The sequence below is a fragment of the Oncorhynchus keta genome, chromosome 34 (assembly GCF_023373465.1).
Source record: "Oncorhynchus keta strain PuntledgeMale-10-30-2019 chromosome 34, Oket_V2, whole genome shotgun sequence".
Taxonomy (NCBI): Eukaryota; Metazoa; Chordata; class Actinopteri; order Salmoniformes; family Salmonidae; genus Oncorhynchus; species Oncorhynchus keta.
The window spans coordinates 62,381,591-62,396,591 of NC_068454.1; the positions used below are offsets into that span (position 1 = coordinate 62,381,591).

The window sequence follows — 15,001 nt, forward strand, 5'->3', positions numbered from 1 at the left end:
AGCATATAAGGCTGACACACACAATGAATGGACAACAGTGGCCTTATGATAAAAGAATGTCCAAAATGCAGCAAGATGCCAGTTTTACAGGTAGTGGTAGGTCAAAGCAGCTGAAGGGGCCTTGGGCTGCAGTTAAACTACCAGTGGATGCAGCGCTCTTCTTACAGGGAGCTGTGATCACAGAGTATCTAGGGTGACAGACTGACTGAAAGGCTTGTGAAAGTTGAATTGTGAGGGAATGCTGTCTTCATATTTAGGACAAGTAGACAGTTTATAAAGGGGTAAAGCTCTAGAAGAGAGGGGATTTGAAAGCACAGCACTTCTTGGGATTGGATGGGAAAACCAACCATGGGTTGAAGAAAATAATTTAGGATTTAGGTATTCTTGCTGTGTGTGCAAAATGGAGCAGAAAACTCTCACTCTTGTCACTTACCTTCTCACCCTCCAATTCCTCCATCTATGCTTGCTGAATCTCTTCCATTTTCTCCCACTATTTTTCTTCCTCTCTATACTTCTCTATTTCTCTTTCTTTCTGAAGGAAATGAGACTGTTGGCTTTCAGCTGTAATGTGATAACCATTTCAATTATATAAACAATAGCCAGACTCCTCCAGAGGAAGGAGTGGTTAAGATTCACTTGGAGTGTCGAGGCCAAAGCGCTCATGGAAGCTGACTTGTAAACACATAGCGTGTGTGTTAGAAAGTGAGTGTGTGTGTGTCTCAGTGGATAGATGTCTCTGTGTGTGCACATATGACTGTGTGTGGGATAAAGAGCATAAAGAGGCCTGGGAGAGAGAGAGGTGAGGACGAGTCAGTCAGCAAACACGCTGAAATGAAATGTTATCTAATACATGGAGAGGAACAGTGAGGCTGCCGGTTAAAAATAGTGTATTTTTCTCACCATCTATAACGTCACTGCATTTGCCCCATGGCAAACTAACTGACCACCTGCATTGCTATAGTCTGGACGCCTGTTGAATTAGAATTCAATGCATTTCCTGTGGGATTGCATTGTGGTGAATAGGGGAAAGGTTTTGAGAGTCATAAGATAGGTTTCCATCGAACTGGAAAAATATTTTCATAAGAATATTTAAAAAATCTGCATAAAAACAATATGCACCAGAGATGTGTTTCCATCAAAATGGACTATTTGACGATAAAAGGCTGTGTTTAATGACGTAGCGTACATAAAAATTACTTTTGCGGTTATACTCCCACGTACCGGAATTTAAAAAAAAAAGTTAAATGGATTTCCATCGCATTTTCTACTCTACTGACGGTTCTGTCACAACAAATGTAGAGTTATATAGCGAATGTGCCAACTATGGTATTGGCATGTGCGCCTAAGCCAAAAGCTCGCAGATACAGTGTGTGGGTATAGCCAACATGATGAGATTATTATGGACAAAAGAGCGAGATTATTGTACTTGTCAAATGGCAGCCAAACATCAAACTTTGTCACATGACCCGAATACAACAAGTGTAGACCTTACTATGAAATTATTACTTACAAGCCATTAACCAACAGTGCAGTTCATGATCAGTTAAGAAAATATTTACCAAATAAATAAAAGTTAAAAATAATAAAAAGTAACAATAAAATAACAATAGCGAGGCTGTATACAGGGGGTACCGGTACTGAGTCAGTGTGCGGTGGTACAGGTTATTTGAGGTAATTAGTAAATATAGGTAGCAGTGAAGTAACTATGCATAGATATTAAACAGCGAGTAGCAGCAGTGTAGAAAACAAAATGGAGGGGGGACAATGTAAATAGTCCATTGGCCATTTGATTAATTGTTCAGCAGTCTTATGGCTTGGGGGTATAAGCTGTTAATGAGCCTTTTGGTCCTAGACTTGGCGCTCCGGTACCGCTTGCCACGTGGTAGCAGAGAAACCAGTCGATGACTTGGGTGACTGGAGTCTCTCACAATTTAAAATGGGCTTTCCTCTGACACCGCCTTTTATATAGGTCCTGGATGGCAGGAAGCTTGGCCCCAGTGATGTACTGGGCTGTACGCACTACCCTCTGTAGCGCCTTACGGTCAGATGCCGAGCAGTTGCCATACCAGGCGGTGATGCAACCGGTCAAGATGCTCTCGACGGTGCAGCTGTAGAACTTTTTGAGGATCTGGGGACCCATGCCAAATATTTTCATTCTCCTGAAGGGGAAAAGGTTTTGTGGACACCAAGGTGATATGGACACCAAGGAACTTGAAACTCTCAACCCGCTCCACTACAGCCCCATCGATGTTAATGGGGGCCTGTTCGGCCCACAATTTCCTGTAGTCCACGATCAGTTCCTTTGTCTTGCTCACATTGGAGGGAGAGTTTGTTGTCCTGGCACCACACTGTCAGTTCTCTGACCTCCTCCCTATAAGCTGTCTCATCATTTTTGGTGATCAGGCCTGTTGTGTTGTCAGCAAACTTAATGATGGTGTTGGAGTCATGATTGGCCACGCAGAGGGGACTAAGTACACACCCCTGAGGGGCCTCAATGTTGAGGATCAGCGTGGCAGACGTGATGTTGCCTACCCTTACCACCTGGGGCCGGCCCGTCAGGAAGTCCAGGATCCAGTTGCAGAGGGAGGTGTTTAGTCCCAGGGTCCTTAGCATAGTGATGAACTTCGTGGGCACTATGGTGTTGAAAGCTGAGCTGTAGTCAATGAACAGCATTCTCACAGTTTTCCTTTTGTCCAGGTGGGAAAGGGCAGTGTGGAGTGTGATTGAGATTGCGTCATCTGTGGATCTGTTGGAGCGGTATGCGAATTGGAGTGGGTCTAGGGTTTCTAGGATGCTGTTGATGTGAGCCATGACCAGCCGTTTAAAGGACTTCATGGTTACCGACGTGGGGTGCTACGGGGTGGAAATCATTTAGGCAGGTTACCTTCGCTTCCTTGGGCACAGGGACTATGGAGGTCTGCTTGAAACATGTAGGTATTACAGACTCAGACAGGGAGAGGTTGAAAATGTCAGTGAAGACACTTGACAGTTGGTCCACGCATGCTTTGAGGACACGTCCTGGTAATCCGTATGGCCCGGCGGCTTTGTGAATGTTGACCTGTTTAAAAGTCTTGCTCACATAGGCTACCAAGAGCATTATTACATAGTCATCCAGAACAGCTGGTGCCATTGTGCCTGCTTCAGTGTTGTTGCCTCAAAGCAAGCATAAAAGGCATTTAGCTCGTCTGGTAGGCTCGCGTCACTGGTAGGCTCGCGTCACTGGGCAGCTCAAGTCTGGGTTTCCGTTTGTAGTCCGTATTAGTCCTGCCACATCCGACGAGCATCAGAACCGGTGTGGTAGGATTCAATCTTAATCCTGTATTGACATTTTGCTTGTTTGATGGTTCGTCTGAGGGCATGGCAGGATTTCTTATTAGCGTCCTGATTAGTGTCCCGCTCCTTGAAAGCGGCAGCTCTAGCCTTTAGCTCGATGTGGATGTAGCCTGTAATCCATTGCTTCTGCTTGGGATATGTACATACGGTCACTGTGGGGATGATGTCGTCGATGCACTTATTGATGAAGCCAATGACTGAGGTGGTATACTCCTCAATGCCATTGGATGAATCCTGGAACATATTCCAGTCTGTGTTAGCAAAACAGTCCTGTAGCGTAGCATCCGCGTCATCTGACCACTTTCATATTGAGCGAGTCATTGGTATTTCCTGCTTTAGTTTTTGCTTGTAAGCAGGAATCAAGAGGATAGAATTATGGTAGATTTGCCAAATGGAGAGCGGGCGGGGGGCTTTATGAATCTCTGTGTGTGGAGTAAAGGTGGTCTAGAGTTTTTTGGTTGCACATGTGACATGCTGGTAAATCTGTTGTCAAACTGATTTAAGTCTGCCTACATTAAAGTCCCCGGCCACGAGGAGCGTCGCTTCTGGATGAGCATTTTCTTGTTCGCTTATGGTCTTATAGAGTTGGTTGAGTGTGGTCTTAGTGCCAGCATCAATCTGTGGTGGTAAATAGACGACTAAGAATAATATATATGAGAACTCTTGGTAGATAGTGTGGTCTACAGCTTATCATAAGGTACTCTACCTCAGGCGAGCAATATCTTGAGACTTCTTTAATATTAGACAGCTGTTATTGACAAATAGACACACACCCCCACCCACGTCTTAGCAGACGTAGCTTCTCCTCTGTTCTGCCGGGGCATGGAAAATCCCACCAGCTTTATATTATCCGTGTCCACGACTCGGTGAAACATAGGATATTACAGTTTTTAGTTGTAGGACCACACAGACTTGCCACCGCCATTTCACGCATATTTAATTTTATAGACACGAACAGATCCCACCTTATTTTGTTTGGTCTACATTTGGAAAGTTGACCAACAAATTAGCTGTTTCCATCAGGCATGTCGTGACATTTTTTATCCGACATGTACTTTACTCACATAAAAAGGTTGGATGCAAACCTGGTTATGGACTGTATTTTAGTGGTCCAAAGGCTGTATTATGCTAAGTCGTCTGCCATTTCAAATCTTGTTCCATGGTAACATCAGATTGCCCTTCCCAGTTGTTGTCCACACTACTCAGATTGCTGCTGGAGATCAGTACCAGACCAGCATGCTCTCACACACACCAAATGGGAAGTGTGTCACTTCGGAAGGGTGGAGAGGGGATTTTTTACTCTCCCTCTCTATCTCTGACTCACTGGAACCATTCCCAGCTCTGGGTAATGGCTGCTTTACAAGAGAAAAGGAATAAGCCAGTCATCTTCCCTCCCAACGTAAACTAACACACCCTGCATGGAGAGCACGGCTAACTCAAAGAGCCCTGTGCAGATGGCCCTGTTACTGTACAACCATAAAACTATACCACACCCCAGTGAGGAAAGGGTGCTATACATTCAATTGAGGGCACAACTTACAGCATATGCCGTAAATCAGTGACATGAGAAATGTAAGACACAGGTTTGGGAGGAATAAGATGGGAGGGGAGTTTGGAAAAGATGAAGACCAAGTAATGGCAGGAGTTGAGATCAAAGGGAAAGAGGGAGAAAAGGAGAAAGGTGTGTGAGAGGCGGAGGTGTAGTGTTTCAGCTCCTGGGCCGGGGGCTTGCAGTTTCAGCTGTGCCGAAATGATGGCCAGCCCCTGCTCTCGCAACACTGTAACCCCATCAGCACAGCGGCATAGCTGGTGCTTGGTCTCACTCGCTATTTTTCTCTTTCAGTCTCAAAGTTGTGATTATTATAGTTCTCTACAGTTGTGGAAGTCTCTTCTCTCCCTCTTCCTTTCTACTTTTGTCTCTCTCCTGGATGATTTTGAACTCTCGTAACAATGACAGACCTTCCCACTGTACTTGAAGTTTTCACATTGTCCAATGGATTCGGCTGCATTTTCCAAAGAACACAGGTTGGTTTTCCCAAAGGCCTCATCCAATACTCTGATTAAATACAGTTCACTGGTGGTCGCTGATCCTGATCCAAAGTCCTGTCACCTTACATTAAATCTAACATTACCTGAACACACTGGTTCAGGTTAGTTATGAACCATGTTTGTTAGGGAGCCGCTGTGAGGAAAGGGGACAAGACCATCACCATAATTACTCTGCATTTCTGGTTCCTCTAAAAAGCTCCTCCATTTGTGCACAACTCAATAGATTTTCTAAATACTGTTCTCATTACCTTGTTTCTTTGACATATTTTCTGTAGAAAATGACAGAAAAGGCTTGCCTGATTTGAACTGAATGAACACAAAATGTAATTACATTGACACCAGTCAAGGTCACGCTGGCCCCAGTGTGGTGTAGTGTAACACTTAGTAGTGTGTAGTGTGTTCCAAATCCTTGCTCATCTCAAACTCAATTGTTAATGATAATTTTGCATATATGTACAGCTAAGTTGCATTTAGCCTACGTAGGTTGTGGTGTCTTGATCCCACCGCCCCTTGATCCCACCAAAGACCCCCACAAAAGCCCATTTGGTTGGCTTTATGCAAGATTACCCTTTCTATTCGCAAAGAGTATATTAAGAGGAGAGAAATTCGACTTAATCTGGATAAAGCCTCTGGCAAAACAACTGAGTGATAGAGAAGAACAATGAAAACAAAAGGATATGGACACCGTCATGAAACGGAATGAGGGAGTTTTAATATACTCCTACAGATTTCATAATCCCAGATAAAAATACATGTTACGTGCATTCATCATTTTGATTTATTCATCTGTTTCTACCTACTAGCCAAAAGGAGGTCAACCCAGATTTCAATGTTTTGCTCCAAAGCTGTATATTTCAAGAAATGTCTTTAGAGGCGGATTGGATAAATGTAGTGCTCTGAGCAGACTATTTTTTAGAGAAAAGCAACAACTGGGTGTAAGGATTTACCATTCATTTTTTTTCTCTTCAGCTATATTTTTATGAAACAGATCCTCATGTATTGATCACTCTAAGCTATAACCTGATGCATGATTGACATACATATAGAAACATGGTACGCAAACCAATCACAAGACAATAGTATCTGATGATAAACCAACTTTTGAAGAACTATTGAGATGGGTAATTTCAGTGAATTTAGCTGCCCTTACAAGAACCACGGAAGATCTCTTCATCTTTAGGAGTCCATCTAATCAATGTGAGATGTTAACATGCTAACTAATGCTGTTACTGCAATAAGGATCAAGTGTGACCATTTAGAGCTGAGACATACATAAAAAAAATTAAAAAACATGTTATTTTAGCTATGGTAGACTAATGGCTCCAGTGAGAATTGATGAATGCTACAGTATAACAAATTAATAGGGAATCATTGGTATGCTTTTATGACCGGCAGTTCAATGGAACGCTAATCGCTATACCATTTATGGCTTTAAGTCTATGGTTGAATTCTAAGCAGAGATTTGGAACCTAACTTCCCCTTCAAGACGCGAGCAGCTGTTATTTTTGTTGTAAGCTGACACCGGTGGTCGCACAAAAGCAACCACCTCGTTTCATGGAACTAGTTTTTCAGTGACACCAGTCAGTTCTCATAGTTGTTCAGTTCAGAGAACGGATGTAACAGATTCAAATGCTCATGAGATTACTCTTTGGTGTGTTGGAGCTGTTTGATACATTGCGTCCTTGTACCCAATTAACTAGTGCGAAGTTCTACATGCTCGGGTCGAAGGTGTTTGAACCTCCGCTAGAGAGCAAGCAGCCGTTTCAAGTTTTTTTAAAAGGTCAAGTATTTCTAAATAATATGAGAGGTTTTCAGCTCTTTCTCACTGCTATTCAGGTTATTTCATAACATTCAATCACCTCTGCTTATTCAAAATGACCAAGAAAGGTTGGTGGGAATCAAATCTGAAGGGTAGTAAAAGATGCTAAATGAGAGCCTCAAATAGGCTACCTACAATCGTGTTGAGAATATGTCAATCCTCTCTACTTCACCTTTAGATTGGGGATATGCCAAGAACCACCCTTTGATAATTAGAATAAGACCATCAGACCGTTACCAGAATTTTGACTTCGACACAGATACCAGGTTTAGAATCACAAAACTCGATACCAAAATGATACATCAAAAAAATAAGGTGTTATTAGCCAAAGTCACAGAATGGCACTTGATCCAGACCTTTTGAGTTCAATATCATTACATTAGATTATTTTTACTTTGTTTACCACATAAGAGTAATAATTTATTTGAATGATAAATCTCTAGTCTATTGATAAACTAGGTAAATCAAGATGTAGCCTAGGCCTATTCACAATACAGGCAAATCATATTAAATAGGAGTGTGTGTATGAGTTGAATTATTGAGCTTGTTTGGCTGATTTCTTGGGGTTACAGAATAAAAACAATATATCCACCTTCCATTTGGAACTTATAAATCACTGATCTGGCTTTCAAGTCTATGAAAATGCAATTTGTTAGATTTAACTAGAACCACACATAATACACATTCATTATTAATGACTAACTTCTTGTAGCATGCATTATAGAAAAGTATCACAGGTCTCATAAACAATCTCTCAAGCACAAGCCCAGGTGCTAGTAAGTTAGTGATGGGGTGGATACAAATCTATAGTTACATATTGGGATATTATTTGACACTATATTGTATAGTTTTGACAATATAGCAATATAATTTTGCACTAGTTGGCTGTACCTGCACCAAAACACATGTATTTTCACTTCATAGCTCGTTCTCCATCTTATTTTTAAATAGGAAGCCAATTTGCTTCAAGCACTTTTATTCATATAACTGATCAAAACAATATGTTTGGAACATCAAATCGCAATAAAATCACAGCATTAAATCGTAATAAATATTCAATTGTGAGTCACAATACATATCGTATCGCCGCCTAAGTATTGTGATAAAATTGTAAGGTCCCTGGCAATTCCCAGCCCTATATATAGTGAGTAGCCATCTAATCTTTATACTTTAAGTTTAGCCAACTTGGATCTATTTTCTAGCTAACAAGGTAGAACAGTTGAAATGTTATGAACACACCCTTCTGTCTGTCTCCAATTGTTTGGACAGCATGCTAGCCCGTCCACTTTGTTCAGAAGATGAAATCAAGTGACCTACCTTATTTCTCAGAATGAGTTGCCAATTCCTTACATAAATTATGCTTTTTATGGTTATTGCACATTTATAAAAAACAGACTAGACAGCTGGCATAACAGTCATTGGTTAAAATGTTGCTAGCAGTATCTGTTACCACAATGCCGCACGCGACAAACTGAGCATACAGTTTCCTGAATCAATGTTCATTGATACTCCCACTTGAGTAGTGTCTGCTCTGCATGCATGGAGTTGAGACATACAAATAGTATCATTAGAAAGGTTCACTTCTCCTCTATTAGAGTACAATAATCTCTCAATGTGTTTCGGTGTCCATATGACCAATTCTGTTGGACCAAACCTCAAATGCAAATAGCGAGTTGAAACCGCTTGTCAGAGAGGAAGAAGTGATCTCTCATCTTTGTTGTTGTGAGTGGCAGGGGCTTGGTATGTGAGTAAAAGGTGCACAGAAGGAGCAGAGGAGGCAGGCCAAAAGGACAACATGAGAACCAGCGGACAAATCAAAATAAAAACTTGATTCTTGCAATATAGGCATTTAAAATATTGCGCTAAAACCTAAATTAGAAATAATCTAAGCCCCGAGTCCCAGCCCAAACTGATCAACAACATTTGAATAGAAGAAGCAATCTCTTCTTCTATAAAAAAAGTGAGCTGTCTCTGTAGTTAAGACCCTTAACAACACACACACACACACACACACACACACACACACACACACACACACACACACACACACACACACACACACACACACACACACACACACACACACACACACACACACACACACACACACACACACACACACACACACACACTTCAAGGCTCCAGCAAAGACAATATTGGCTGGGAGAGACACGAAGTGAATTAATCAAGTTTTTGGCGAAAATCTGCATTATGGTTTGCATATTACCACAAACAAGGTACTAGGTAAATGAATTGATGTTAGCTTCAACTGTAAGCCGGCAAGGGAAGATAGTCTGGAAGCTACTGATACCATCTTCTTGCATTGTAAAGTGTTCTCACCTGTAATGGACATTGTTTTGTGAACAGTAATTAACGGTTTCAACATTTCTAAGTGTGTATACTTCTGTGCAGCATAAGTGGTGATGCAGCCCAGACTACCAGTGAGAACAGTGGTTCCGCAGGACAGGCTAAAGCTAGCACATGCACGGTGCTCTCGTGCTATAAGGGGACATCGGCTGCGCTGATAGACTTAATGCTCTCTCAATCAGTAGACAACGGGAGACAAATTTGACAGAAGTACCGAAAGCAACAAACTCTAGTACTGAACTGTTTCATGTTCTATTACCGAAAACGTACTTTAGTTTCAGCATACTGTGCAAAACTAGTTACCACTGATCGGTAGAGAATCTCAGGCTCCAGCACGATCACCATCAACCTGCTCCACTCCATTGTCCAAACCACTCATCCCTAAGCGGGCACTTCAGATCTCCACCTCTCCCAGAGCATCCTAACTCCTCCACTGGCCCACTCCATCCCCCTCTTTCCTTCAGGGACCTTAGGGCCTAGTTGACCTCCCCTGCCCTCTGGACTGGAGCCCTTACTCTCTCCGCTGCGCCTCTCTGCACATAACCTTAATTGATGTTTAACCCCTAAATCAGCTGCTAATGATGGCTCAATTAACAGCTTGCTGGAGGAGAGATTAGTCCTGGGTAAGTAAAGAATGTTCTGCCCTATAGCCAAGGAGAAGCAGAGCTCACTAGGCTTTAATCCTTGGAGGGATGGTTGGGAGACAAAGGTTGCCAAGACTGCTTCCCACATTACACCCCTGTAGGTCTTTGCCCTGTGTGGAGATCCTCTGGCTGCAATTTCAGGATGAAGCATTGAGGGGAGGCCATTTTGAAATTACATGGAAAGAAAGGGGATGGAGGTGAAGCTTGCCAGTATACTTCTCACTTTAAGCGACTGTTGGTCTTAGCCATGATGAACAGCACTGTTGGCTTGTGGCTCCATTAAGCGAAGAGAGTGACATTTCTTTCCCTTATCGTGTGCTGGAGTAAAGTGAGGCCCTGTGATGATTGAATCACAGCCATAATGGCAGAAGGTAGGACCCTGCTGTGCAGCGGAGTTCTTCCTGCTCTCCACACACAGTGTGGGGAAAGCAGTGGGCAAAGCTGCCCTGGAATAAAGGAACACAAAAGAGTCCATGAAACGATCACGGCGAAAGCACACACTCCTTATGTGACACTTGATATAACTAAAATGCTCTCATTCTTTCCAAAGCTGTTGGTTTATTACAGGTGAAACAATTTTTTTGGGGGGCGTGACAATAAGCAGAGGCTATAGTTATCTGACCTGACTGAAGTGAAGATAAGATGTCTTCCATCGAAATAGAGCGAGATAACATGAGGTCAGCTGTACGCCGGTGTATGGGGGTTCAGACAGACATTTAACTTGAACTATCCAGGCATTATTTCAGCCTAGGGTTAGGCAGTGATTAAATCACATCAATATTTGTGTCAGGCAAGGGGTCGCCAGTACACCATTGATTGTCCCAGAGATTAGTGCTTAATTGAAATTACACTGTAATTGGAGGAGAGAAGGCTTTGACCAATAGAATGTTCTGGGCAGCAGATTTAGGCTATGCTGATCACTTGCTCTTTAGTCTAATCTATAGATTGCTAGACCACCACTTCTATCCCTTCTTAAGTATCCTTACTCTCTCTGTATCTCTGTCATTCCCTCCCTTCCTACACAGAAGCTCACGCCAAAACAAATATTTTACAAACACACACGTACCGCACATAAAAATACAGTAATTGTATGGGCACATACTCAAACACTTACATGAAAACATATTCAGTCATTATTCCATACAGACTGCCACATGTGAGATGTCTGAAGAGCACAATAGCTGACCATCTGTGTTTGCAATTCAGCAGGACGCTGCAGCATGAGAGGATGATTGTTATTCCTTGGAGACTGAGTTAACAAGAGGAATCTTCTTTTTTTGACTGGAGCCACCATGTGGCATGGCTATTCTGAGGGCGCCATATAAACATTATGTTTTTACTTGTGTAATTACAGTGCTATTACATAGGTATAAGGCCAACTTAATCTAAAGTGTTACCCATTTGCCTTAATATAACTTAAATTAGATTTTCGAGTTGCCCGTTATTAAACAGTAAGAGACTTCTCTGGCAGAGGCTAGTAGGATGCCCCCTTGCTTGCAGTCACGCTTCTCAAGCACACAAAAGGCTTTTACTTTGCTGAGCCTAAAAGTTATTTGTCGCTAAAGCCTTTCACTGTTTGAGGAGAAAGTACATTAGTCTACTTACACTCAGTCTGCCAGTTTATTCCGTGTTTAGCCTAGCAGCAGGTAGCCTAGTGGTTAGACCGTTGGAGTAGTAACCGAAAGGTTGCTAGATCGAATACTCGAGCTGACAATGGGAAAATCTGTCGTTCTGCCCCTGAACAAGGCAGATAACACATTGTTCCTAGGCCACCATTGAAAATAATAATTTGTTCTTAACTGACTTGCCTAGTTAAATAAAGGTCAAATAAATAAAATAAATAAAAGTGTGTGTGCATGTTGAGAAAGAAAGAGTGTGCAAATCATCCAATTGCCACATCCTCCTGTGGCACATGTGGGAATGATGGTGGGAGCCTCTAATGATGTCAAAATTGAGGCCAGCACAGGAGACTCATGAGGGCCAGTGTCTTCCAGAAAGACAAGAATAGATAAGGTAGGGGAGCTGTGAGGGGGAGGAGTGTTAAGCTCCCATTAGCTCTGACATCTTGACAATGTCAGAGACAGCAGAGTTATTTTGTATTGTTTGGAATACCCAGTCCATGGCACTGGTCCTGACCCATAGCATCTCAACGATGAAAACAGATTAGCCTTTATCTGGGTGAAAAGTATAATTTACCTTTTCTTATTTGTTTCTGATCATGTTCCCTGTCTTACCTGTAAGTACTCCTCAGCGGGAAACACAGGGGCATGTCCTTACGGGGACAGCTCATTGTCCTGTAATCTCCTACTCGGTCTCTGACTGCTCTGAGGCTTGCCAGGGCTGGTGAGAACCACTATCTGGACTGTGTCCCTGAGGACCCTGTCTCTGCCATGTGACACCCTGACGGGAATCACAACGTGCACTATACCTGCCTGCATAGCTGAAACACTTGTCAGTTTATGCCCCTCATTTGTGGGGGGAGGGCAAATACATTCATACATTTAATCCCACAAGTGAGACACTGAACTGTCACATTGAGGTTTAGGCAGTGCATTAATTCAAATCACTAGACTTCCTATGTTACTGTAAAAACAACATGCCAGGGTAATGGAAAAACGGACAGAATATAATTTCTCCCTCAAATAATATTGGGAAAGAATTCTTAATACTACACGCTTGTTATACTTTAGGTTTAGTCTACACATCCTATCTCCAACACTTTCACGCGCAAAAGGGATTCCGGATTTTAGAATAAATCAATAGTTTGTTGACACTTTTCCCTTGAGAAAACAGCAATTATACCACAGGCAACCATTTTTGCGCCGTTAAATTCATATACAGTCTGGTCAAAAGTGTTTAGGCAATGTTTACCATTTGATGGATGCAAAACATTAACGTTGGCTTACATGCGCATTCCGTTGACACTAAAGGTTCCTTAAATTACTTTTTTTCTGACACATTGATGCTCTCTTTGCGCTATGCTGTACTGTAACTCTCTTGCCGATGGAGAAAGATTCCATCGAATTGCGTGTTTGCCATGAAGGAACAACCAACAATAGCCTCTCAATAGGAATAAAGTGTGCAGTAAACTATTCATTCTACTCATTTAAGTGAAATCAATTCATATACATTAAGAGTAATCGTGTCAAAACCTCGGTGACACTTTCCATAAATCGTTCTGACAGCTCCTGGTGAACGGTCACCACGGCTGTTGCGCTCATGAAGGAAGAGAATCCCAGCATCCATACAATCAACAATTATTGGCGTTTGTTAACTGTGCTAGTACCATACCATTGAGGCGACATAAAGTAATCCCTAGTTTGCAAGTAATACAAACCAGCAAGCAAACTCTCCATGTAGTCTACCCTTGACACTCAAAACAAAGCACGAGACAGCACGCGACCACCACACCGAAATATGGTTGCTTAGAGTTGCCCTCAGTTCAATGACATCAGAAAGTGGCCATTCGAAAGCAACATGTTGTTAAATATAAGTTATTCAAAGTAAACAGTTGCCTAATGTTACTGACCAAACACATTCACTAGCAGGTAGCTAACCTGGGTAACGTTAGCGAGCTTGTGAAGAGTGACTTACCCTGTAGAACTGTATCCACATCTGTCTGGTGAAACTGGAGATTCAAAAATATATGACTATGTATTTAAAATGTTGATTGAGGAATAAAAATTATGTAAACAGGCTGTCTACCGACGTCAGTAGATATTTTTTTTAAATCATTCCTCTTGAAGTACAAGGTAACTATTTAGTTCTGTCAAACGATACAATGTAGCTGCTGCTGCCCAATCTATCGTGATTGGCACTGCTTCATGATTGACACTAGCCGGACCAATAGGCAAGATATTTTCGTGTTGTTTAACCAATCACTGGAGACGTCACAGGATTTGACTCGTCAACGTGAAGTTAGTAGAAGGTGAACCGTGAAGTAGGAAGGACTAATGGTGAGATCATGTGTGAGTGTATCCCTCCGCCACTTCTGTTTTACTGTAAGAATTAACGTTTCTATTTGAATCATGATATCCATTGTCAATATTGTCTTACTTCTCGAATTTACGCACAGTGTTTGAAACAATGCAGTGTGTCATTTCAATTGTGACGCCAGTGATTTCTTATGTGTTGGCCTTGTAGCATAATAGCAAAATAAATGTTATCTTTCCTCTTGTAAGGCTATTGAATATGGCCAATAATCTGACTTTATAAGTGTCTGTTTTCCCCCAATACATTTATCTTGCATTTAGTCTTATTATTTGGCTATATGCTGTTGGACAAAAGTGCATCCATAAGCTCTATAGTAGTATAGTAGTATATAGGTACAGCATAACCTACGGAAAGTAACATACAAATCCTGTACAATGGGTATCACCCATTGAGGTAGAATTGGAAACTTCGATTTCTGCAGACTTGAAGGGTAGGTTACGCACTGAGCGAAAAGCAGAGCAGCGTTTCAATAATGAACTACTTTATCTCATGACTGCGGAAGAAAATGGTGTTTACAGTGAGGAAAGGTGTGATGCTGGTCTGCATAGAAATGAAAATGTACGGATGTAGTGTGAAACGCATGACACGCTTGAATGTTCATTTGCTAATAATCATCTGTAAAGTTTTAAGGCTACTTCACCAGTATAAACACGTAATGTTATTTATTCCAGACTAATGAAAATATTAATACAGTATTTCTATTTTACATAGTTTCATATTACAGTCTGTCGCACATAGCCTACGTCACCACCTAGTCTGTAGCCTATGAAGCAGATGGTAAGGGCTGTCAAATGTA

The 15,001-nt window shown here is 41.9% G+C and overlaps 1 protein-coding gene across 10 annotated transcripts in view; it reads right to left on the reverse strand.

Moving 5' to 3' along the window:
* The window catches only part of LOC118367480 (myocyte-specific enhancer factor 2D homolog), an 83,693-nt gene extending 69,659 nt beyond the window's left edge, over nt 1-14,034 (reverse strand). For 3 of the 10 annotated variants that reach the window (XM_035750995.2, XM_035750997.2, XM_035750992.2), the window contains exon 1: nt 13,807-14,034. The gene's annotated coding sequence lies outside the window, so the exon portion shown is untranslated. The remainder of the gene's footprint in view (nt 1-13,806) is intronic. The other 7 variants (XM_052494346.1, XM_035750998.2, XM_035750999.2 and 4 more) reach the window with 4 other exon arrangements.
* Between the last annotated feature and the right edge of the window lie 967 nt (nt 14,035-15,001).